Source organism: Macaca fascicularis, chromosome 20, assembly GCF_037993035.2.
Source record: "Macaca fascicularis isolate 582-1 chromosome 20, T2T-MFA8v1.1".
In the NCBI taxonomy this organism is placed as follows: Eukaryota; Metazoa; Chordata; class Mammalia; order Primates; family Cercopithecidae; genus Macaca; species Macaca fascicularis.
The window spans coordinates 75,615,903-75,643,034 of NC_088394.1; the positions used below are offsets into that span (position 1 = coordinate 75,615,903).

The window sequence follows — 27,132 nt, forward strand, 5'->3', positions numbered from 1 at the left end:
TCTGAGCCAACAGAAATGTTGCTTATCTCTCTGTTCCCAACATCTGGGCAGCCCCTAACCCCTGTCCAACCCAGAGACAATTAGGGAGAAAAATTTTAAAAGATGGTTGCCAAACCCTAGGCCAAGAACTTTACAATTTTATTGGTTTAAAGTAGTTATTTAAAACAACTATTTTTGTGGTTCTTCAGGTGATATATACAGCCAGAAATGAGAGCCATTCTACTAAACTGGTTTTTTTACAGCTCTGCAAAATTGCCATTTTTCCTCAGGGTCTTTGTGCACACTGTTTGCTCCTCCCAGAACTCTGTTCCCTCTAGGCTTCACCTAGCTAGATCATATTCATCTATAGTCCCAAAGAAATACTGCTTTCAATGAAAAATCTTCCCTTCCTGTGGTGAGCAGACCTTAGGGTGGTCCTGTGATTCCAGCCCTCATATTCAGAGTCTGCGTAATCCCCTCTTCTTGAGTTGGGTGAGACCTGTACTTTGCCTCTGGCCAGCAGAATACAGCAAAGGGAAAAGGTTTTGTAGATATAATTAAGCTCCAAAATAAGTCAATTTTTAGTTAATTAAAAGACTATTCTGCCATTCTGGGCCTGACTAAATCAGGTAAAAGTCTTTGAGAGAGACACTGGGTCTTCCTAAAGAGAGACTTTCCTTGTGGTCTTGATGACGTAAGTGGCCATAGTCATGATGGAGAAGTCCCTGGGGGCAAGGAACTGTGGGCTGCCCTGGGGGCCTATGGGTTCCCTCCAGTCAGTGGCCAAAAAAGGCCAATACCTCCAATTTTACCACCACAAGAAAATCGATTCTGCCAACAACTGAAAAGAGCTTGGAAGTGAAAATTTCCCCCATTTAAGCCTTCAGATGAGAATGCAGCTCAATGGACACCTTGTTTGCTGCCTTGTGAAACCCTGAGCAGAGGACCCAGTTAAGCTGTACTTGGATTCTCAACCTACAGACACTGGGAGATAATAAATGTGTGTTATTTTAAGACATTAACTTCATGGTAATTTATTATGTTGTGATAGACAACTAATACCTCTCCTTTATTCTCCCTCACATATGTTTTCTTGGACTCCTGGAATTGTTCACAGCACTTAGCACAGTTTTTTGGTGTTTGTTTGTTTGTTTGTTTGTTTTTGAGATGGAGTCTCACTCTGTTACCCAGGCTGGAGTGCAGTGGAGCAATCTTGGCTCACTGCAAGCTCCACCTCCTGGGTTTACGCCATTCTCCTGCCTTAGCCTCCCAAGTAGCTGGGACTACAGCCGACTACAACCATGCCTGGCTAATTTTTTGTATTTTTAGTAGAGATAGGGTTTCACCGTGTTAGCCAGGATGGTCTCCATCTCCTGACCTTGTGCTCTGCCCACCTCGGCCTCCCAAAGTACTGGGGTTACAAGCGTGAGCCACTGCATCTGGCCAGCGCAGTTTTAAATGTTGATTCAAAGTCTGTTTTTCCTGATAGATAGTAAGCTTGGTGAGCACTGGGTCCTTTGCTGTCTTTTTCACTACTCTGACCCTAGCACTTCATTGAGCACCTGACACCTATATAGTAGGTTCTCAATAATTGTCATTGCATGAATGAACACATGAACCAATGAACCATGGTATCTTTCTGCTTCACTCTTCCCACCAAGTCCTATCCAAATTCCCCTTTTGGTCTTCCTTCTGGCTTCTTCCCTTGCATTAGAGCAGGGGCTACTATACTACGTTCCTCAGGCCAAGTCTAGCCTGACACCTAACACTTAAAAACTTTGACCTTTGAGTGAATCATTGCTTTTGCATTTTTAAATGATTAGACATTTTTAAAAAGAATACAATTTCATGACAGGAAAATATTTCTACGAAATTCAAGTTTGAAAGTCTGGGAATAAAGTTGTTTTGTTTCTTAATCTTTTGAGACAGGGTCTCACTATGTTGCCCAAGCTGTTCTTGAACTTCTGGGCTCAAGCAATCCTCCCTCTTCAATCTCCTGAGTAGCTAGGAATACAGGCATCCACCACTGTGCCCAGCTTATAAATCAAGTTTTATTGGAACACACTCATGAGCATTTTTGTATGTATTGCCTGTGCTAACTTTCTTGCTACAATGGCAGAGTTAAATAACTGAAACAGAAACCATGTAGTGCACACAGACAGAAATATCTGGCCCTTTAGAGTAAAAAATACTTGTCAGTTTCTGATACAGAGCTCAAGAATTATGGATGAAGATAGTAGAGTCAGAATCAGAGTTTTTGTTTTGTTTTTCTACTAGCTGGCCCAGGCAGTGAAGCATGAGAGCTTTGGGACATAAAGTAATGTGGCATCTCAGGGCCTACCTGCCCCAGGAGCAGCTGGAGGAGGCAGCATTGGTACAGACATGAGCATGAACAGGCAACAACATTGTGGGTTAGATGCCATCTTCCAATGTCTTTCTGGACAAAGATCATCAACAGCATTTAGGCAGAGTCCCAAGGACAACTTGATGATCCCATAGGACATCCCCTGAAGCCTCTCAGAAATTACTGGGGCAAATTCTAGAAAGGTTTAGGGTCTCTATGATATGTCAATAGAGATGAAAGAGCAAAAGTTTATATCAAGATCAATGTGACTTTATTCAAACCCACTGTAAGTTGAGGATAGGGAAAACTCCCCTGTGACTAGAACTAATACACCAACTTTCTGATATGTCTTATTAGCTGCCAATTTAATGGTGTGTTTACTGCCAACTAACTAGACTGTATCTTGTGGCCAAGACTGCTTATTATTTATATCACACTACCTGGCACACAATTAATATTAAACAAATAACACCACTAATAATAGTGGTTTTCATATTTTATTGATGGAAATAGGGGCTTTTGGTTGAGACCACTAGGTTTTTTGGAGAAATCATCAAAGGTACTTACATCTTCCCACACAAATGCTAGTCCCTCTGCCTGAAATACTCCCTTTATGCACAGGTGTCCTTTGCCTGGTTAACAGTGGCTTATCCTGTGGGTCTCAGTTTAAAACTTCCCTGTGAGTAGAACCATAAGATGTCCTGCTGGCCGGTGAGACTCCACAGTACAGACACGGGCCCATAACAGCCTGTCCCAGATAGATCTGAACGAAGATGCAATTTTCAGAAATGTGAAGTCCAAAGATATCTGAATAAATAGGATTTTAGTGGTTCAGTCTACATTTATTTTTGGATGTGTAAGTTATTACAAATTTTTGTAGCTAATATAAATATCCAATAAATAAATCAGAAATAGTATCTGTCTTTGTGCATGTTCTCAGTATTTTAACTTGGGTACACATGGCCACCCTGGCCACAAAGCATTATCTAGTTCCCAATGTCAATAAAATGGTAATGTTGAGAGACATCACTGTAGATGTAATTTTTGATGGCTGCATATAATTCTATGGTTTGAAAGGTTTTTGTTTGTTTGTTTTTGAGACAGAATTTCGCTCTGTCCCCCAAGCTAGAGGGCAGTGGTGGGATCTCAGTTCACTGCAACCTCCGCCTTCTGTGTTCAAGCAATTATCCCGTCTCAGCCTCCCAAGTAGCTGGGACTATAGGCATGCACCACCATGCCTGGCTACTTTTTGTATTTTTAGTAGACATGAGATTTCACCATATTGGCCAGGCTGGTCTCGAACTCCTGACTTCATGATCCACCCACCTCGGCCAAAAGTATTTTATTTAGTTAAACACCAGCCCTCTATTGTTAGATGTGTATAAGTTATTACAAATTTTTGTAGCTAATATAAATAACACCTAAATAAATCAGAAATAATGTCTATCTTTGTGTAAGTTTTCAGTATTTTAACTTGTTTCCTTTCCATGTTCTTCCTGTTTATTGAAATCATATGCAGTTATTGTAGAATCTTCAGAACATTACAAAATATTCAGAACATTTATAGAAACACAAGTGATTATCATCTCACCACTTGGAAGCAGCTATTTTTAAGCTTTTGGGCCATTTCCTTCTAGTCCTTTCTGTGTCACTAAGTTTTTCATTTTTTTCTATCCATTTTCCACTTTCTTTTCTCTTTTCCTCATCCTCCTTCTACTATTATTTTCTATAGAGAAGATCATACTCTATGCCCAGTTTTCTTTTTTTTTTGTTTTTCTTGCCTATGCCAGTGTATGTAATTTCTAGGATGATCCAAAATTTTCTGTGGACCAATAAGTCTCTACAAGGGGGCAATTTTATCCCCCAGGGGACATTTGACAATGTGCATAGACATTTTAAATTGTCACAGTTAGTGACAACTAATTGGGGGGAGTGAGTAGGGGTTTTGCTTTTGACATCTAGTGGTTCAAGACCAGGGATACTGCTGAACAACCTATGATACACAAGACATCCCCCGCCACAAAGAATGATCCAGTTCCCAGGGTCAGTAAAACATCAGTGTTGGAGACCTCACAGTACATGTAATTTTTGATGGCTGCATACTGTTCTATGGTTTGAAAGTTTTTCATTCAGTTAAACACCAGTCCTCTATTGTTGGGTGTGTAAGTTATCACAAATTTTTGTAGCTAATACAAATAACATTGAACACATTTAAGTGTTTCAAATTAACACAAAACATTAATATTCCTCTCTTTTTCTGTAACCACTGAGCCAAATGAAAGCCATGGGTATTGTAAATGCCAAAATGATCATGGCTCTTCAGTAGGATAAGCCTCTCAATGCAGAGCCAGTAGTAATTCTTTATACTCACAAGGTTTATTATGTGTTCTCAACAAAAGATGATTGTCTAATGGTTAGTTATGTGAATAAACGCTTGTTGGCAGTGAAGGTTATTCATTTTTTCTCAACAACTTTCCCTTTTCCACAACTTTCCCTTTAGTCTCTTTTCATGAGCTCTGTTGGCCCCTGAGACCAGGAATTAGAAAGCAGATGCCGAGTCACATCGTCACTCCCTGGTACTCTGCCAACGTTATGGGGATGTCAGCGACATTGGCATTAGTGTATCATTCATTATAATAGATCAACAACCGGATTGGGTGTGGTGGCTCACGTCTGTAATCCCAGCACTTTGAGAGGCTGAAGCGAGCGGGTCACTTGAGATCAAGGAGTTTGAGACCAGCCTGGTCAACATGGTGACAACCCCACCTCTACTAAAAATACAAAAATTAGCCAGGCATGGTGTCACACACCTGTACGCCCAGCTACTTCGGAGGCTGAGGCAGGAGAATCACTTGAACCTGGGAGGCAGAGGTTGCAGTGCACTGAGATCATGCCCCTGCACTCCAGCCTAGATGACAGAGTGAGACTCTGAAAAAAAAAAAAAAAAAAAAAAGAAAATAAGGAAAGAAAGAAGGAAAGAAGAAAGAAAGAAGAAAGAAAAAGAAAGAAAAAGAAGAGAGAAAGAAAGAAAAGAAAGAAGTAAAAGAAAGAAAGAATGAAAGAATGAAACAAAAAAGATCAGCAACCATAGGACACAAAGACATCTGAATAAATAGGATTTGAGTGGTTTATTTTACAGATGAGAATGGTAAGGGCCAGGGAGAAAATGCCTCCACGAGAGCCAGAGAGCTGATAACAGAGAGTCATTCCTCTGCGGCCAGGATTCTATGCCTTCCAAGTGAGTAACCCTGCAGAGGCCTCCTGGGGCTTTTCTCTGTGGAAGCTGGAGGAGCTCTGGACGTCTGTATAGAGGCCTTTAGATCCCACCTGGTGTAGCCTGAACTGCAGACCTGGTCCCCAAAGCCCAGGATTCTCCTAGAGTCAGCCCTGCCTCCCCTGAGCCAAGGATAGGCCAAAGTTTCATTTCTCAAAGTGTGGTCTTGAGTTATCTACATCAAAATCCCTAAGACTCTTATTACCTTCAGATTCCTAAGTCCTACTCTAAATGCACCAACTATTTTATATCAGTTCCCTAGTAGATTCTCAGGCACACTAAAATCTGAGAAGTATTGGGTTACAAAAGGGGTTGACACTTTTTTTTTTTTTTTCTCCAAAGGGCCAGATAGTAAATACTTCAGGCTTTGTGGACTGTATACTCTCTGTTGTTAAGACTCAACTGGACACTGCAACTTGAAAGCAGCTATGGGCAATACATAGATAGTCATGTCTAGATTTGGCCTGTGAGACATAGTTTACCAGCCTCTGGTAACCAAAATAGCTTGAAGCCTGAATTCTTATGTCAGCCTCATTTATTCTCATTTGACAGAAGGTGACGCTCTTTGAGACACTGGCTACACATTGGGAGGTCTGGGAATGATTGCAGAATTGGCTCAGATCTAACTGTATGGACTTGGCAACTCCATTTCATCACTAAGACTCAGTTTCCCTATCCTATAACAGTTGACCTCTCAGCCCTCGGTCAGCCTCTCTGGTAGGCACGTCCCTTGACTTTCTCCTGCAATTGATGGCATCTTAGAACCTCAGGAGCATCTGTCTACTGCCTGTCCCTGTGTGTTGAACAGAAAAGGAGGGTAGAGGTGGCTTTGGCCAGCCCAGGCCTCACTTCCCAGCAGCTTCCCTGAGCACCTCCTGGCTTCTCGGCAAAGGCTAGAGCTCAAAAGGCCAAGAGTGAGTCACAGGGAGGGGGTGCCAGGACTTGCTTTACTCCCTCCCTCTCTGCAGGCTCTGCCTTCCAAGGCACTGGGCTGGAGGCCCTGGCAGTGTGGGAGGAAGGGGCAGCCCTCTTCCCAGCTCCACCCATATGCCACCTTGATGGCTCTCAACAGGCGGAGTCTGCTGGGCTCCACCCATAATCCTAAGTCCTCTTCTCTATTCTCATCTGCCTGTCTGTGTTCATCATGCCCAGTAACCATGGGTAAATACCCATATGGACCACAGGGATCAGATCTCAGCTTTCTCTCCCAAACCCTTCTCTCTGTACCTATCTTCCCTGTATAGAAAATTCCTGCTTATTTTTCATGTGCTGCCACTTCCAAGAAGCCTTCCTGGGTTGCTGAAGAGGCTTACTCCACTCCTCTGCGATGCTTTGGTTACCCTCACACAATCTACCCTTTGACCACTTCTCAGCACATGGACTATTGATGGTGGTGTTGTTGCTACTGCTATTGTGAGTCTCTCACATAGGCAATGGGTGCTTCCATGGCAGGGACTGAATCTTACTAATTTTTATATCCCTTGACATCAGCGCAACTTTCACACACTAAGAGCTTAATCAATGCATGTCAAACTTATTTCATAAAGGTAGATTTCATTTGGTGCTCAAAAGAAAGTTAAATAAGGCTTTCTCTACCAGGTAGCAAAGTTATGGAGCTTATTACCCCCAAGAAGTGGACCAATACAACTATTAATGCATTACAGAAAAAGTGAGATACTGAATGCCGAGAAGATCCGAATGGATTGTGATCAGTTTTAGCCACTTTTGCGTTCACTTTACTTCTCTTTCTTCATTACATGCTTCTTTCTCCTAGTGGTGGACATCATCCAAATTCTTTATCTTGAGTCTTCCCTTGCTTTGATTTCTTTGTCTTTATAATTGAAAGCCTCAAATTTGAGAAAGTCTCAGAATCTCTTAGCTTGGTAAAAGTTCATATTTCAAGGTCTACGCTGAGAGAGTGGGAAGTAGTAGGGCTTGGGTGGGTCCTGGAGATGCATTTATAACAAGTTCCCAAGGGTACCTGCAAGCAGGTGGTCTGTGCATCACTCTACGTGTCCCTTCCTGGTTGATTAACATTTTTATTTTTTTTTTCAGTGCCAGTTCTATGCCCATTACTGCTGTAGGAACTGAAAATAGAGTGGAGACCCAAAGAATGGTCCTCCCTTCATGGAGAATGCATGCTACCCTTCCCTCCATTGGATCTTCCACGACATCATTTGAAGATCTCCGTGGTTAGGCTGTCCTGGAAATTCCTACTCAATGTGTTCAAAAGGCCATTTCTTATTCTCTCTCGACGTATCAGCTGCCCTCCACCCTACCCTGTCCTTGACTTTCCTGCGTCCATCATGGTTCTGGCATTCTTCTTCCTCCTTCTTCCAGTTGCCCACTCTCTGTGTTGTCTGTGCATTATCTACTCTAATCATGCAGGTATCATGCCTTTTTGATTCTTCATTCACATCACTTGTCTCTTCTCATATCTCTGGTTAATCACAAACAAGATCCTTAGAAGTTCATGCTAAAAGCCTGCAGAAGACACTTCATTTGCTTCCCTGTCTGCTGTCTTTTCTTATTTTAATTTATTCAAATTGATTTTCAAGTGCTGTGTTTCTGAAACTATGACAAGCACTAGAATTATCTGGAAGTCCGGTGAAAATGAGATTCCCTGTTCATTGCTCTGCAGGGTCACCTGAGGTTGGGCAATCTCACATGCTGAGGCGGGTGGTTCATGGCGGTCGCTTTGAGAGGCAGGTCCTGGAATACACTGTTTTTACTTGGTAAGTCTCCTTCCTTTTTCTCCTTTGGCTGTCACCCATCAGCTTCAACCCTGGAATTCAGAGTGGCATTTAAAGCTTAAACCTGGCAGGGGTCTTCTCATTGAATTTTTTTCTCCTCCTTCTTAGATTCCTTTCTTTGCTTCACAGGTCTCCTTCCAGCCCAATTCCCCCATCTTTGCTTTTGCTACCTTTCACATCAGAAATGTTGTCATCTTTCCCTTGATTCTTTTAATCTTTACCTAACTGATATGGTTTGGCTGTGTCCCCACCCAAATCTCATCTTGAATTGTAGTTCTCATAATCCCCAGGTGTCGTGGGAGGTAATTTAATCATGTAGGCGGCTAGTCTTACACAGTTCTCATGATAGTGAGTGAGTTCTCATGAGATCTGATGGTTTTATAAGGGGCTTTTTTCCCGTTTGCTTTGCACTTCTTCCTGCCACCACATGAAGGAGGATTTACTTGCTTCCTTTTTTACCATGATTGTGTTTCCTGAGGCCTTCCTAGCCATGCTGAACTGTGAGTCAATTAAACCTCTTTCCTTTATAAATTACCCAGTCTCTGGTATGTCCTTATTAGCAGTATGAAAACGAACTAATACACCAACCTTCAAGTTAAACTAAAGCTCTGTCTCCTCTACTTCCCCAGGCTACAAGTATCTAGCCAGTCTCCAAATTCCCAACACACCTACTTCCTGGTGCATTCCTCTGATATGTCTTACTAGCTGCCAATTTAATGGTGTGTTTATTGCCCAACTAACTAGACTGAGCATCTTGTGACCAAGACTTCATATTATTTATATCACACTCCCTGGCACATAATTAATATTAAACAAATAACACCACTAATAATATTTGTTTTCATATTTTACCGATGGAAATCAGGACTTTTGGTTGAGACCACTAAGTTTTTTGGAGAAATCATCAAAGGTACTTACATTTTCCTATAGAGGGACACATGCTTGTCCCTCTGCCAGAAATACTCCCTTTATACACAATTGTCCTTTGCGTGGTTAACAATGGCTTATCCACTGGGTCTAAGTTTAAAACTCCCTTCTTCAGAGAGGTCTCTGACCATCCAGATTAATCTATTTCTCTCTGATATCATTGGCATAGCACACTACACTCTCTCATAGTATGAATCACACCTGAAATTAGTAATTTTACTATCTTCTCCAACTATTTGTATTGTAAGAGGATTATATATCCTTGCCTGTTATCATATGACCTACAGTTCTTTTCTATGGGAAGAGTGTATTTCCCCACTCCATTTATGTTGGTTCTGGCCATGGGACCTTATTTAGCCAATGAACAAACACAGTGAAATGCACCATTTTTAGCCATCTCTAGTTAAACACCTTACTGGAGGAGTAAATTCTGTACCAGTGGTTCTCAACTAGGGCTTGATTTTTCTTCCCATGGGACAATTGGCAATATCTGGAGATCTTTTTGGTTGTCACGTCTGGGGGTAATGCTGCTGACATTAGTGAGTAGAGGCCAGGGATGCTGCTAAACATCCTACAATACGTAGAATAGCTCCCCACAAAAAGGAAGTATCCAGCCTTCAATGTGAATGGTACCGAGGCTGAGAAACTGGGCTATACACCAATGTCATCTGAGAAAAACTCTACTCCAAGTGGGAAAATGAGCTTTGAAATAAACATCCATTCACTAGTTTAGTGTCCTGGATTTTACAATCTTTCTGAACCTTATTTTTTTTTAATCATTTGAGAAGTGTGTATGATAACTCTACCCTCAAGAAGATGTTGTAGAGATTAAAGAAAATATTGTTAAGTAACGCGACTGGCATATTGGTCTTCAAGAATGCTAGGTCTGTCTCCTGTCCTCATTGATGCTATGTCAAGATTTATTACACACAATCAAGTTTTTTTTCAGAGTCTCGCTCTGTTGCCAGGCCTGAGTGCAGTGGTGCGATCCCAGCCCACTGCAACCTCTGCCTCTCGCCAGGTTCAAGTGATTCTCCTGCCTCAGCCTCCTGAGTAGCTGGAACAACAGGTGCGTGCCAGCATGCCCAGAGTAGCTGGAACAACAGGTGCATGCCAGCACGCCCAGCTAATTTTTGTATTTTTAGTAGAGACGGGGTTTCACCATGTTGGCCAGGACAGTCTTGATCTCCTGACCTCATGATTCGCCTGCCTTGGCCTCCCAAAGTGCTGGGATCACAGGCGTGAGCCACCATGCCTGGCCCAATCAAGTGTTTAATCCTCTAAATAACATTAGGATTTGTGCTAGTATCTTTAAAATATTACTCAGACCATGGCAGCAGGGATTGGGGGTAGGGTATCTATTATTTGTGCTGCCTGACTAATTCTGGAGACTTGGACCCAGACTTTGGTGGGTTGAATCCAAAGGTCCAGAGGCTTTATTTGTGTTCCCCAAGAGGGCAGGCAGCAGAGCCCATGTGTTCTTTAACTAACTGGGTCTTTCTGTTTGCAATGGCAATGAGAAACAGGGAAAATTCATAATAATTCTTACAATGATTATGTGCTGCGATCTTTAGCCGGAATGATCCCTTGGAATGAAAAGCTGATACTATCATGCCTTTGCTTACATCCCTTCAGTGGCTTGTTTTCCTTGGAGCCTGTAAAATCAAAGTCCAAATCGTTCCCGTGACTTAGAATGGTCACAGTCTGTCTCTTGTCCTCCCTACTCTAGTGTCCCCATATTGTCCACGGATCTCAGAATATGTCATGCCTTCTCTAGTCTCAGGGTCTTTGCACAGGAAGTTCCCATGTGATAAAATGCTTTTCCCCCTTCTTTTCACCTTTATAACCTCTACTTATCTTCCTGTTTTATGCTATAGTCTCTGTCAGAGAAGATTTTCTCAAATCCTCTAAACAAGTCAGGTCATTTCACCCTGTATTTCTACCATGCCCATTCTCAGAGCTGATGGCAATCAGTAAAACTCTACACCTCACTGTATGCTTACCAGTTAAAACACTGAAGACAATACTTTTGTAATTGTTGATGATTTATTACTGCTCTGAGCCCCCAGTGCCAAGCCCTGGCCACACTGGCCTTCTTTGGAACATTACCTTTTGCCCACTCCCCATTACTCCAAAATCAAGCAACTGAAGGTTGTCTGGCACCATAGCAGACTTTCAGACTCCTGATGTGAGGTTACAGCCAACATTCATTTGGATTGGCCCATATAATCCCTGCTCGTATTTCTGCCTTAGGATTATTTGTCTCATAATCATGTTATCGAGCAGTGATTATTTGTCTTTCTGGAAACATTCTAAAATCCAGAAAGCAGGGGTGAGTTTTATAGTGGACCTACAATCTGAAATACACAATATGCACTTCTGTTAACTGCTTCTCTTATTTAATCCTCGCAACTCCATGTGGTAAGAGTTGTCCAGTCTATCTATTTCACAACTGAGGCTTCAAAAATAAAAGAGATCCATGTTGAAGGGAGAGGAAAAGAAGAAGACTCCTAGGACCGTTAGGCCTGGGGCTGTGTTATCCCAGTGCCATCATCTCAGGATATGATGGGAGCTGCTAGGTGTAGAGATAGCTCCTCTTTGGAGAAACCTCCATGAAACGGTTTCAGGGAAGGCCATTGTGGTTATGTCTCAGAAGATTTGCCCTGCAAGTGAAACAGAAGTTTCTCGTGGAGATGTGGAGGGGGCTGCCCTGCTGTGTCAGAAAGTGGATACTCTATGGAACCAAACCCATTATAATGAGATAAGGTCGAGGCTGCTGTTGGATCTTTACCCATTGTAGCTTCTATTTGTATGGTAAGCAGCTGCTAAGATGGCCCCAGATATCACTGCTTTGCAATAGTCCTGTCTTTGTGTAATCTACTCCCCGTGAGTGTGGGCTGGATATTCTGGCTCTCTTCAGGTAAACAGATGATTGAAAAAGTGATGAAATGTCACTTCTAAAATTAGGTTACAGAGAGAATGTGGTTTCGTTTTTGCTCACTCCCTCTTATTCAGGGAAACTAGCTGCCTTTTTATGTACTGCCCTATGGAGAGGCACACATGTCAAGAAACTGAGGGAATGCCTTCCAGCCAACAGCCAGCCAGGAACTAAGGTGCTCAGTACAGCAGCCTCTACAAGACTGAATAATGCCAACAGCTATTTGATTGTGCTTGGAAGAAGATCTCCATTTAGTTGAACCTTCAGATGAGACTGCAGCCCTGGCCAGCAAACAAATTGCAGCCTATGGAAAGACCTTAAGGCAGAGGCATCCAACTGAACGACCCAAGGGCTCTGACTTACAGAAACTGTGAGCAGTAAGTGCCTATTTTTTTAAACCACTACACTTTGGGGATGGATTGCAACACAGCTATTGATAACTAATAGAGTTTGTTACGTTAGCATTTTAGTCTGCTTTTTTAGCTGCAAGATAAAACTAACCCCTTCACATAAACAGTTAGATTTCAACTCTACAGGTTCAGTTTTGACTTTATAGTTAGCTACTAATGAATCTACACATAAATGTCAGGTTCCCCTAACATAGAAGAGAGGCCTACTATGTACAGGATTATGGACTGTGAATTTCTAGATATAAAGATTTTGTCTCATTCATCTCCGTACCCCAGGGCCTAGACCAAGCTTTATCCTATCATAGCTATTTAATATCTACGGGTCGATTTAAATGATCTAGTTACCAGATAGCTATTATGACCCACGTTTTACTGATAAAATAAGAGAAGTACCTAGAGTTTAAGTGATTCAGAGAAGGTCATGTGAGTGGAGTCAGGGCTTTTACCCAAATTCTCAGGCTGCCATCTGTGCATCCCAGCGCTTCCTTAGTGGGTAAAATAGCCCATTACAGACTAGAATGGCAATGTTTTCCTTCCATCGCAACATACTAGCTCAAAATAAGCAGGTGGCTTTTTTATTTCTTTTTAAAGAAAAACGATGTTTTATTAAAGGATTGTCTTCCAAAAAGGCTTCGTTACTCCTTTTTTTCCCTTTAAGCATAGTGAAATGGCCTCTACCTTATTTCGAAAGGATTTCTGGGATAAAGTTCTTCAGTGATAACACGTTTGAAGTAAGTAACAATTAAGTTATCTTAGTCCTCACTAATAATGTTCGTGGAGGAATTGGTGTTTCTTTCTGAGTTAATAAGAAACATTTGCAGCCAAACCATAGGACTCTGAAGATAAAGCAATTGGCAAGAAATGGTATGTTTAAATACCAGAAAATAGCCCATATCCAAACAGGTGTGCGAGAAAACAGTATAAATAAACTGCTCTGTATGCAGTTTAGCCCGAGCAGAATTGTGTAGGAAACTTTCCTCCTATTCTGGAAAAAATATAACCAAACCAGGCCACTTGTATCCTCCTTAGACTGCACAGCTGGAAAAACAGTCCTTGTTCAAACAGCCGAAAGTAAAAGTTGTTTTAATTTTTTTTTAATGGCCAGATAAACAAAACCTTGCTAGAGGAATGACTATACTTGTGCAAATATGGCCTTGAGCTAGCATCTTGTGAAAGACTCACCTCTTTTCAACCTTTAAGAAATATGCCTGCTTCTTTGAATTCGTGATGGTCACTTCATGTTGTGTTAGGATATTTTTAAAAAAATGTTTCTGTTGGTACAGTTGTCTTAACCATCTGGGCACTTGACTTAGGGCATTAAGAATATAGATGCCTAAAAGAAGTGCTTGGTTTCTGTAAGATCTGCTATGTGCACAGGAAACATGGTTTAGAGCTCAAAGGGGTTACAAAAACTGTCCATCTTTTTATGCCATTTCTTTCTGGCCAGGAACAAAGGTAAGACAAGAGGTTGGTCCATGCCAGAAAGTCTGAAAGTATGTGGGTTAAATGTTTCCAACTGGGCTGTTTGGTGTTTGGGATCATTTGTTCTTTGCCAACCTGTGCCTAGGGGGGAAAAAGGCAAAAACAATGGAGACGGAGCCTAAGGTTCCTGGAGATATTTGGTATTTGACATGCCTCAGTGGTGAGGAGCATTTATGGTGTAGTGAAAAGTAAGTGGTCCTCTGCATTTCACAGTCCAAACCCTGGCTAAATCTGACTAACAAGACAATTACTGCTTCTGAGCCTCAGTTTTCCATCTCTAAAATGGCCTTCTATACACAGTTATGAGACTATATGTAAATACATAACTTGTTAGAGGCAATAACACGTGAAGATTACATGCAGTAATACACATGTAATAACATAAATTATCTTATGACGATTATATGCAGTAGCATGCAGCGGCAGTCACACACTGTGTGCTCCATAGATGGTGTCTTATTTGAACGGTTGTTGCTGCTGTCCTCAAGGAGTTTCTCTTTTGAATACATCCCTCCCTCAACACACACAGGCCTAGATCTTTCTGTCTTTGCCCTGGAATGATTATCTATAGATACTGTGTGCAAAGTGAAATTATGCCAAGTACTATAGAAATGAAAATGACTGAATCAAGGTCAATTGGTGTGGAAGTTAGGAGCCTAGGTTCTGGGCCGGGTACAGTGGCTCATGCCTGTAATCCCAGAATTTTAGGAGGCCAGGGCAGAAGGATAGTTTGAGCTCAGGAGTTAAAGACCAGCCTGGACAACATGGCAAAACCCTGTCTCCACACACACACACAGACACATACACACACACACACACACACACAAAGCTAGCTGGGCAGGTGGGCAGGGTGATGCCTGCTTATAGTCCCAGCCACTTGGGAGGCTGAGGTGGGAGAATCACTTGAGCCCAGGAGGTCAAGGCTTAAGTGAGCTCTGGTAAGTGCATTAGGTTGGTGAAAAATTAATTGCAGTTTCAGGCTCTAGTTTTAAACGGCAAAGACCGTAATTACTTTTGTACCAACCTAATACCACTGAACTCCAGCCTGGGTGACGAAGTAAGACCCTGTTTCAAAAAAAAAAAAAAAAAAGGTGTAGATTCTAAGCTCAGGCTTGCTTGAAATTCTGGCTCATTTTCTTTCTATCCAGGTAGCCTTGTTGAGTCTCAATTTCCCTATCTGTAAAATGACAATACTAGCAGTATATTCTTTATTCTGTTTAAAATGAAGAGCTCAAGTGCTAGTGTGTACTCACGTGCTTTCTTTGCGAGTTCAAGCACTCAGACTTCAAATGGTATCTTCCGGAGCTTCTTCAGCTGGATTCTGTCCTCTTCCTCATTTGTCACTCTGCTGGCTGCTCCAGGTCGTTCCAATCTATAAATAACCATTTCAGAGCCAGACATCACTGACTAATATCTCAATCTCTAGGAACAAAGATTTTGACTTGTGTCACACTCAGTGGTTCAGAATGATTGTAACCCAATTCCGGCTACATCCAGAATGAGATGGAAATCCAGCATTCTAGTTGGGAGCGGGATTTTCTCTAAGAAACTACGGTGGATCAGGATAAAAGTTCTCTTTTCCGTTATTCATAAAAGGCAGGGAAAGAGAGTCAGAGTTATGGCTTATGGTGTCGCAAGAATGTTTAGTATCATTTTAAGGATCTCTCTCGTTCTCTCTTTCTTGCTCTCACTCTTGTTCTCGCTCTTGCTTTTTCTCTTCCCTTTTCCTCCCTGTGGCAAGTATTATAAATAGGCCTCCTTCTTATCTGATCCTCCCCTAAATGTTTTTCATTTGAAAACCACAGTTAATTTTAGATAAATGTCGGAGATAATCTCAAATTTGTGTGTAATACAGGCCCTAGTTCTAAGAAAAACATGACATGTCTGGAAGACCTTGTTTTGGCCTTTGTTCCTCTGCTAGTACCACAGCCAATAGCTCTGACTTCCCGCCCTTTATCTGAGACTAGGTTGTATCTTAAGTCTCCTAAGCCCCTTTTCCAGAAGCAGAGAAACTGCCACCATCTGAAGGGCTCCTTTCTAATCCAATAGTTTCCCAGGAAAGATTTTAAAGCTGGAAAGGGGCTCAGGGGAGTGACGGGTGAGTTCACCAACACTGCCCGCCTGAGCAATTTGCAGGATGAAGTGGCCTCTGTCTTCTGATTCTCACAGGCCAGGCCCCCTCCAGATCCACGTGTAGATAACTGCAGTCGTAAATGTTGTGCAAAGGCTGCTGTACAACCCTTCTAAATAAGAGGCTGTTTTTCAGAACCTGGGCCACATTTGTCCTGGCCTGAGTTAAGAGGTAAAGAACATTCCAATTGTGAGCTTGGATGGAAAAAAATATATTTGAAGTTTTTTCTGCTAACAAGGTATGCAGAGGACTCAAATTCCAGTAAACGAAGGTTAAAGACGGGCTGATTTGCAGAATACGGTCATCACCCCCACCCCTTAATTTTTCCATAAAGTGCCATAAAAAGCCACTGCACTAACAAACATTTTGGGAAGGGAACAAGCTCCAGGCCAAGAAGCCACAAGTTTAAATGGGGGGAAATCTGAGCCCTGAGGCACAGTTTCCTGAGCAGAGTCATTACTCAAGAAGGGAATCAGGCATTAACAGAACTATCCCAACCCAGCACCAAAGCTAACGCTTCTCTGGGTGCCGTGGGACAGTGCTGGTCTGGAGAAGAGCGCCAGTGTTCCTCACTGGAGTTACACCCTTCACCTTGACTTACAATGTGAAATGAGAGCATGTCTCAAAGACTCAGCTTATACCTGAAAAACACCTGAAGAAAAACGTCTTGTTTTATTTAAAGGATGAAAAGAAAATGCAACGCAATGCAATTGCAAAAACAAAACAAAACAAAACAAAAAACTCCAGCTGGACGTGTTTTAAAAAATTTATTGTTGTAGAACACAGAAAAATTAATGCTAAAATGGATACAGAAGAGTAAAGTCCCCCAAGAGAGCTAGGCCAACTGTGAAGAAGAGGAATATGGAGGAGGGGCTTATCCTACAAAATGCTGACCTCCTACAAAACCATCATCGTAAAATTGGTCTGCTTCTGGCTTGAGAACAGAGACCAGTGAACAGAACAGAGGCCTAGAAGACAGGCCTCCTTATAAATGAGGACTTGAAACATGTTTAACATGGTTTAAAAATCATAGGGAATGGTTAGATTATTTAGTAGATGGTATTGAGAAACTGGTTCACCATATGGAGAAGAATAACATCTATATTTTTTTCTTTCTTTTTTTTTTTTTTTTGAGATGGAGTCTCGCTCTGTCGCCCAGGCTGGGGTGTACTGGCGCGATCTCGGCTCACTGCAAGCTCCGCCTCCCGGGTTCATGCCATTCTCCTGCCTCAGTCTCCCGAGTAGCTGGGACTACAGGCGCCGCCACCGCACCCGGCTAATTTTTTTGTATTTTTAGTAGAGATGGGGTTTCACCGTGTTAGCCAGGATGGTCTCGATCTCCTGAACTGTGATCTGTCCACCTCGGCCTCCCAAAGTGCTGGGATTACAGGCGTGAGCCACCGCGCCTGGCCCAATAACATCTATATTTCTATAGTACATGAAGGTGGACTCCAGATGCATATGATATCCAGTATGAGAGGAAAGCTTAAATGGTTAACAAAATTTAGAAGAGTGTTTTTACAATGTAGAGGTAGGGAGAAACTTTCTAAAGATGACCTAAAATTACCAAATATAAAGCAAAAAAAAAAAAAAAAAATGAAGTGTTTGATGACACCAAAGTTGAGGATTTCTTTTTAATGAAAAATTGTAAAGATGAAGTTAAAAATTAAAAAATTGAAACACAGTATGTGCAACATTTACAACTGACTAACAACCAATATAGGATATATGAGAGTAACCTGTAAGTTAACAAGAAAAGGATCATAAAATCCATCAGAAACGGGGCAAAGGGCTGGGTATGGCAGTTCATACCTGCAATCCTAGCACTTCAGGAGGCCAAGGTGGGAGGATTACTTGAGACCAGGAGGTCAGAATCAGCCTGAGCTGCATAGTGAGATCTAGTCTCTACAAAAATAAAAATAAAAAGATTAGCCAGATGTAGTGGTGTGCACCTGTAGTCGTAGCTACTTGAGGAGGCTGAGGTTGGAGGATCGCTTGAGCCCAGGAGTTCAAGGCTACAGTGAACTAGCATCACACCATACACTCCAGCCAGGGCAGCAGAGTAAAACCCTGTCTCTTTAAAACAAAACAAAACAAAACAAAAAAAGGGCGGGGCTCGGTGGCTCACACCTGTACTCCCAGGCCGAGGCGGGCGGATCACCTGAGGTCAGGAGTTTGAGATCAGCCTGGCCAACATGGTGAAATCCCATTTCTACTAAAAATACAAAAATTATCTGGGTGTGGTGCTGGGTGCCTGTAGTCCCAGCTACTCAGGAGGCTGAGGCAGGAGAACTGCCTGAACCCGGGAGGCGGAGGTTGCAGTGAGCCAGGATCACACCACTGCACTCCAGCCTGGGCGTCAGAGCGAGAATCCATCTCAAAAATAAAAATAAAAGTAAAAAAAGAAACAAACAAGCAAAAATAAACAGAGGCAAAGAATATGACAGGTAAATCACAGAGGTAAAAATCCAAATGGTTCACATAATAATACAAAGCTCAAAATCAGGGAAAAGCAAACCAAATTCAATGAGTTATAAGTTTCTACTCATCAGATTGGTAAAAATGGGAAAGCTGGATAATGCCAGGTCTAAGATGTGAGAACACACGACTCTTCATGTCCAGTTCTTAGGATTATAGAAGTGAAACCGATCTAAAGAATAAACTCACAAAAATAGAGCATCTATGTACATTAGAATCAGTAGTTCCCTTTCAGAATATCCCAAAGAATCCTCACTTGGGTCCAGAAGAGGGAATCTAAGAGGATTTCATGCAGCCAAGACCTGTGATTGCTGGGCCAGAGAGGCAACCAGGGGGTCCTTAGCTGCAGAAATGGGAAAGTAAATTGAAGAGCTGCCCTTTATGGATTACCATGCAGTAGTTAGAAACAATTATCTGGAATCACTAATTAGCAGTATGTGAAGTTTTTTGAAAATGCAGTACTGGGTGAAAAAATAAGAAAAGGCAAGCAATCAGGGTTGCTTGGAGAATTAAATGGCAGTAAAACCTTTGATGTAGCAACTGGCACAAAGAAGAGTTTAGATTCTATCCACAGGTAGGTGGAGAATTAAAAGGGTCAGTCCACCCTGACAAAAGACTCAAGACCGTGGAGATGGGAGTGAAATTTGAAACTATTCGAAACAGACTTTGTGGACAATCTGCTAATAAATTTTCTTTCCTGCATCCTTTCTTTCTCACTGGGTAGTGGAATCTAGACTTTCACAAGAAAGAAAACTCAGAACATGAAACACTGCATGTGTTTCATGCTAACAGTCTAACAGTCTAACATTCTGGCTAACAGTCTACCTGTCCTGGTGTTCCTTAGGAGATTCGAGAATTGCCCTAGCCAGGTGCTGCATTTGCTAAAGTTGATTCTAAGGAGTTTGTTTATGTGGGTTCAGAATTCTTCCCTGTCTCCCTTGACTCCCTGATATGTAGTCTGTGCTAAGTGACCATGGATGGAATTGTACTGAAAGTTCTTTCACCGTGGTTTGTTTAACAAAATGGAGGAGACAAATGTGATTGGATAGAATGATATTTTTTCCCTTTCTTCTTCTTACCATATATATACTTTTAGGAGTACCCATTATTGCTACTATCTGCTACCAAAATGTCGGTGACCAAACTGTAGAAATGAAGAAGGAAAACAGACAGCTTGTCTAACGTTCTTGCTCTGAAACTCCCAAGAGATGAGATTCCATCTCTAAGCAGGAGGCCAGGGAGTCCTCTCTCAGTGCAGGAGGCGGCAGGATATTTTTACTGCATTTGCGACCAGGGGTCACAGAGAGGGGCAAGGAGCTGGATTCCCAGAATGGAATCGAATCTAGCTCTCTCCGAAGGAAATCCAGGGTTTGGAAAACTCCCAAGGAGCAATAATTCAACTGAACTAACCTGATGAACCATTTTCAAATGAGTATGGAGAAATATAGTCAAACATTGAACAGCTTCCTAGAATTGAAGCAACTGGGCAAAGGTGCCTTTTATTAGACCTTTGCAGTACACCCAGAGAACCGGTTAGAGAGCCAGGCTCAGCTCCATCTGGAAGAGAGAAAGACTGGATTTTATTCCCCAGTAGAAGGTTCTCTAGAGCAGTGTGTACGTTTTTCACTTCCTTATAATTATTTATTCAAAACTGAAATATCAGCACATCAAAGTCAACTCCATGCATTGAGTACCCACTCTCTGCCCATCATCTCCTGGGGCTTTTCTCTATCTTATCTCATGGAATCCTCCCCAGATGCTTCAAGGAAAAGATATGACTCCCCATTTTTTAGAAGAGGAAGTCTCCGAGAGGACAGACACATTTTGAAGGCCCGATAGATTTTAAAAAGCAGATCTGGATTCAAATCCAGACAGCTGAGTTCCAAATCTGAAACTTTCTTCAACCCATACTGCTATGACCAGACCCCTTCTAAGGGATGTCAGGCAGCCTAGGGGGTCCCATGAGATTTAGAAATAAAGGGATAAATTGTCCTTTCCTCACCCATTTTCAAGCAAAAATGCTAGGGGAGCAGCTGTGTATTAAAAAGGAGTTGGGGCGGAAATACTGATAATAAAGATAGTGAACTTTCGTTGAGTTACCGGTCAAACATTGTGATAACTGTTTGGTCTGAACCACATTCCTATCAGCTGGCTCTATTACTGTTTCTATTTTTTTATTTGGGGGAATTAAGTTTCAAAGGTTAATTAATTATTTAAACTCAAACAACTAGTACTTCTTGGAATAGATCCTAAATTGGTCTGACTCTCAAATCAGTGTTTTAAAAATACTACTGTAAACTGCTTTCTTGGAATATGGCCATGTGAGTTAGGCGTGGCAGCTATTGTGGTGGTGTTATGGTGGTGGGAACAGCAGTGATGGTGTTGTTTTCATTGTTCTTGGCAGTGGTGATACTAATGATGATAAGTAATTGGTGAAGGTGGTGGTCCTCGTAGTGGTGTGATGGTGTTGGTGGTGGTAGCAGTGGTGCTGGTGGTGGTGGTGTGGGTGGTGATAATAGTGATAATGGTGGTAGCAATGGTTTAGCAGTGATGGCAGTGTTGGTAGTGGTAGTGACAGCTATGGTGGTGGTGGTGGTGTGGCAGCAGGGCCAGAAGTAATGATGGTGGTGGTGGTGGTAGTGGTGGTGATGGAGATGATGTTGATGGGAGGTGTGGGAAGGGCATGGTGATGATGGTGTTGGTGGTGGTGATGGTGGAGGTGGGGGTGGGGTGATGGTGGAGGTGGTGATGGTGGGGAGGGGGTGGGGTAATGGTGACAGTAGTGGTGATGATGATGGTGATAGTAGTAGTGATGGTGGTGGTGGTGGTAGTGGTGGTGATGGAGATGGTGTTGATGGGAGGTGTGGGAAGGGCATGGTGATGATGGTGTTGGTGGTGGTGATGGTGGAGGTGGGGGTGGGGTGATGGTGGAGGTGGTGATGGTGGGGAGGGGGTGGGGTAATGGTGACAGTAGTGGTGATGTTGATGGTGATAGTGATGGTGGTGGTGGTGGTAGTGGTGGTGATGGAGATGGTGTTGGTGGGAAGTGTGGGAAGGGCATGGTGATGATGGTGTTGGTGGTGGTGATGGTGGAGGTGGGAATGGGGTGATGGTGGTGGAGGTGGTGATGGGAGGAGGGGGTGGGGAGATGGTGACAGTAGTGGTGATGGTGATGGTGATAGTAGTGATGGTGGTGGTGGTGGTGGTAGTGGTGGTGATGGAGATGGTGTTGATGGGAGGTGTGGGAAGGGCATGGTGATGATGGTGTTGGTGGTGGTGATGGTGGGGGTGGGGTGATGGTGGAGGTGGTGATGGTGGGGAGGGGGTGGGGTAATGGTGACAGTAGTGGTGATGATGATGGTGATAGTGATGGTGGTGGTGGTGGTAGTGGTGGTGATGGAGATGGTGTTGGTGGGAAGTGTGGGAAGGGCATGGTGATGATGGTGTTGGTGGTGGTGATGGTGGAGGTGGGGATGGTGGTGGAGGTGGTGATGGGAGGAGGGGGTGGGGTGATGGTGACAGTAGTGGTGATGGTGATAGTAGTGATGGTGGTGGTGGTGGTAGTGGTGGTGATGGAGATGGTATTGGTGGGAGGTGTGGGAAGGGCATGGTGATGATGGTGTTGGTGGTGGTGATGGTGGAGGTGGGGATGCGGTGATGGTGGTGGAGGTGGTGATGGTGGGGAGGGAGTGGTAATGGTGGCAGCAGTGGTGATGATGATGGTGATGGTGGTGGTGGTGGGAGAGGGATGATGATCATGATGGTGATGGTGGTGGTGGTAATGGTCGTGGTGGTGGTAGAGGCGATGGTAAGGGAGGGGACGGCAACTGTGGTGGTAGTGGTGTGGTGGTGGTGGAGTGCTGGTGGAAATAGCAGGGTTGTTGCTGGTGGTGGTGATGGTAATGATGATGGTAGTGGTGGTGGTAGTGGTGGAGGTGGTGGTGGTGGTGAGGGTGGGGGTGGGGTGGTGGTTCCCATGACAGTAGAAGTGATAACAGTGATGAGGTGGTGATGATATTGATTATGGAGGTGGTAGCTGTGGGGGTCTTGGTGGTGGTGAATTCAACCTTCCATATAATATCTTCTTTTGAGAAATTCTGAAAAAAGAACACTTCTGTTTTCTCTGTGCCTTTAAAAGTCAATTCATTTGTTTTTTTCCATAGGCTTCAGGAAAGAGGCACTGGCCTTTACTTCTCCACCTCGCTTCACTTCCATGTTGTTGACAAATGTTGTAGTTGCCCAGGATCAGAGGGAGAGACAGACCCTGTGACCACTTCCCCAAAGGCGGCCTTTGGCCACTCCGTGCACTGGAGCACATGACCCTCTGCCTCGCCCCTGCCACATTAACCAGGTGACTGTCTGCCAAGGCCCAGCCCAGTCCAAAGGGAATTGGGATTCAGCGTCCCAAACAAGGCACTGATTAGCTGGTAATCAGGGAGCGATTAGCAGGTCGGGTCACCTGCAGTTCATTGCCCATTGTTCCCTGCAAAGTCCTGGGATATTTGCCACACGGGCTGGCCAGTCTGAATGTCTGAGGATTCCGATGCCTGCAGCTCTGCTGTGTAGATCTGTGATTAGGAACAAATCCTCTGTTCTCTCAGCCCATCCCCCGAAGGAGGCAGTGCGGTGGGTGAATCCCCTTCTCTATTCACACACAAAGGATTTGGGAGAAGAATGGCCTGCTTAGGAGCTCAACAGTGACAGAGAGGTGAGGTCCCAATAATGCACTGAAGAACTGAAAGCAAATTAGCACATTCCTCTTCCTGAACCATGATGACTGAGAGTGGAGGAGCCCAGCAAGTCCACGTCCAGATTGGGATTCTACTGTGATCTTGAGATGTGACCTCAGACAAGATTTTTAACCTCTGAGCTTGTTTACCTCGATTTTAAGAGGGTTAATAATAACACTCGCCTCTTCAGCCTTTGAAGTTCAGATTTAGAAAATGAACATAAAGCAGTTAATACAGTCTCTGTAGCGTGTGACCAATATGGGCTATCACCATTATCATCAGTTATAGTAATATCAATATTTAAAATATCATAATTATTTGAAATACTTTATTTAAAATATGCCTCTGTAACATCACTTCTAAATGAGAGATAGCCCCTTTGTAGGAGGCCCTGATAAGGAGGAGATGAGATAATTCTTGTAAAGCTTTCATCACAGGACCTAGCATGTAATTAGCACTCAATAAATCATAGTAATAATGGTGATCACCGTCATCACTGTTTGTACTAAGTTGAATGCAAAAAACTATTTTGTAGCATTTTTCACTATATTGTAGCATGTGATCATGAAAATTTAGACAAAGCATTTTTTTTTAAGCTAAAAGGAGATTAATGAAATTATTCATGGCACATTCACACCATTGGACACTGTTCAGCTTTATAGTCTTTGTGCCCTTCCACCACCTAAAGATCTTGCTAAAACTATCATTTGACAAATCTGGGGTCAGCACAAGATTACACATTTCCAGTGCACTCTCAAGTGATTCCAGGGCTACCAGTCCATGGACCCCACTTTAAATAAACAGGATGTACACTTTTACAATAAAAAATGTGTATACATATTTATACAGAAATATAGAAAAAAATTCCTAGGCTATACTCAAGATGGGGGACTGTGTTTTTCACCCCCTTCACTAAACTGTACTATCTTTCCCAGAAATTTAATAACAAACATCTAAAGAAAACATTTAAAAATGCAATAAACTTTATTGATGCAAGTTCTTCCCTTCTCTTAAAGTTTGTCACACTGCCAGGTTTTCCAGCACATCCTTTGCCAGGTCTGCATGCCTGATGCCATGATTTTCTCCTAGAGCCACACTAGGCCTTTTCAGCATCCTAACCACAAGGAAATCACATTAATGTGTGCTCATTCTGGAGGCTTCAGCTCTCCAAGGAGCAGGTGGGCCTCAGCTCAGATATAGCTGCTGGCCAGAGTTCAGGGCCCAGAGCCGTGCAGGCCAGCCAGGTGCAAGATGGACAGTTATTAACCCAGAGAAGCCCAGAGAATTTCTAAAGTCTGATTCTGGCTGCACTTGGAAAGGGCATTCCAGTTAACATGGTGGGGTGCTTTCTACACTTTAAAGGAGCTCAAGGAAGTCCCTTGTACAAAAGAGATGGCTCCACTAGCCCTTCCTCTAAGGGGTGGCCTGAGAGCAGACACTTGTGATCTAAGGGTAGGCGGGCATAAGGTCTTTTCTTCCATTTGAGTCCCCTCAACAGAGACTGGGATACTTACTTGGGTACTTGAGCCCAGTATTGATCTTATTCTCATCAGACTATTTCTGTCACTGAGAGGCTGACAGAAGTCTGAATGAGCATCCAGAGACAGAATTAGATAGAACCTCAGTTGAATTTTGACCTTGCCATTTAATAGCTAAACTACCTTAGGCCTAAACAGTGACTCTGTTTCCTCTTGTGGAAAGTGGAAGTGGCAATGCTCTGGTCTCTCCAGGATTCAAAATTATGGAGCTAAAGATCCCAGTTTCTAGTTAGGTAAAAGCGGGCTTGCAAACGCCAATACTAGTAATTATTATTTTTATTCGGTGTTCACCATCCTTTGCACCTTAACATACACCTTGTACCTGCCTAGATGAGCCCCCACCCACTGCCCACCTGAGATCCCTGGTATGGAGTCCCATACCAGGTAAGTTCAACTTACTTGAACATAAGTTCAAGTACGTTATTAGAATGCTTCTCCAATTTAGTTATGCACAGAATCCATCCCTCTGTGTATCAGGCAGTGGCTAGAGGAAAACAGATACCTACAAAACCTGGGTGGTGGGAGGAGAGTTTACTAAAGGGGTATGTAACTGAGGTGAGGGCAGGACTTGAGGAATAAATAACGAACAGTAGCATGGATAGGGGTTGAGGAGGTACATTCCCACCCAGCTTCTGGCTTTCAGTAGAGAGAACAGCCAACTTGTCAAGAAGGGGGATACCAAGGAATAAATAGCCCGACCTCTGTCTTCCCACCCTCCTGTGTCCTCCTCATGCTTTTGCCAAGATCTTGGCTTGGCTTCTCCTCTGATTGATTTCACCCAACTTTCTGATATTGGCAGGCAGCTATCTTATGTGCCCATGTTACACTATCATGATAAAGCTGCATTTCCTGAGGGGACACCAATGGATACCCCTCTGCCTGCCATGCAGCTGGGAGGCTAAATGTATGAAAAGCAACACCATGCAAGTCATTTTGAAACTGCTCTGGAACCCTCACGGGGCCCTCCGTTCTAGACATCCAGTCCCACTAGTGATCTGACTATGAAACCCACTAAGAGACTTCCAGAAGAAGATGACCTCTAGAAGGAGAAAACTTTTTTCCACGCTTCCATGGAACAAGAAGATGCCGTCCCTTTGGTGGAGCCCAAAGGGAAGCCATGTAGTTGGCAAGAGAAACTGTTGCTATCATCTATGAAAGGTGCTTCCCGGGGTTCCAGAGGAGGATGCAGAAGGGGAACAGTGAGTCTGGAGGGACAGACGGAACATTCCTGCAATGCTGTCAATCCATATCTGACCCTCAATTCATGAAACCTTCCAGACAACCCCCCCTGACAGATCCCTCTCTTCTTAAAGCTCTCACACACCTTTCTTTTAGCATTTAACATTCGTAACCTCAAATGAATGATTTCTACACGTGAGTCATTTCCTGAGTAGACTGTCAGATCCTTGAAGGCAGGAAGGCAATGTAATACAGTGGGGAATATCCTGTGTCTTCAAATAGTTATGAAGATTAGAAAGGCAATCTAAGCAATATCCTTAGCATATTACCAGGTGCACATAAAAAGTGATGAATAGACAGATTTATGACTATTCATTATTTTTTTATTCTTCCTATCCTTCACCATGCTGAAGATACACCACTATTACACACACCTCCAAAAAGAAAACTCATCATTTCTTATGTATCTTCTATGGGTCATTTACTATGGAGAAGTTCAAGTACGTTATTAGAATGCTTCTCCAATTTAGTTATGCACAGAATCCACTGAAAGTACAGAAAAAAATCTGATATTTTTAGTATGATGTTTCTAAAAAATATTTGGAAAGTAAAATTCTGTTTTACCTCCCAATGCTTATTGCTGCTAAGAAACTATAAAACAAAATAAATTAATACATTTAATGCAAACAAAGCTATATACATTTTACTTAAATGCAACAGATGATATAGTTTTGATGAAACTGATTCAAAACTTACTACACCAAAGCAGTATTGAACGCTGCTGTACAGGTACATTTCCATTCACCATGCCTACACGTGGTTTGATGACTCACGTGTCCCGTCATTGCTCCCCATTTACACTGGGCACCATGATGTTATTTGGCATTGATTTGACAGAAGTGCATCATTTTAACTTTATTTCCCTTTTATTCTTTTTTCACTAGTACAGCCAATCAAATTAGTATTAGA

The 27,132-nt window shown here is 42.8% G+C and overlaps 1 long non-coding RNA gene across 5 annotated transcripts in view; it reads right to left on the reverse strand.

Moving 5' to 3' along the window:
• LOC102142342 (uncharacterized) overlaps nucleotides 1-27,132 on the reverse strand; it is a 107,769-nt gene that overhangs the window by 39,799 nt on the left and 40,838 nt on the right. For all 5 annotated transcript variants that reach the window (XR_010583982.1, XR_010583985.2, XR_010583983.2 and 2 more), the window contains one exon: nucleotides 15,361-15,479. This is a non-coding gene — a long non-coding RNA (uncharacterized lncRNA). The remainder of the gene's footprint in view (nucleotides 1-15,360; nucleotides 15,480-27,132) is intronic.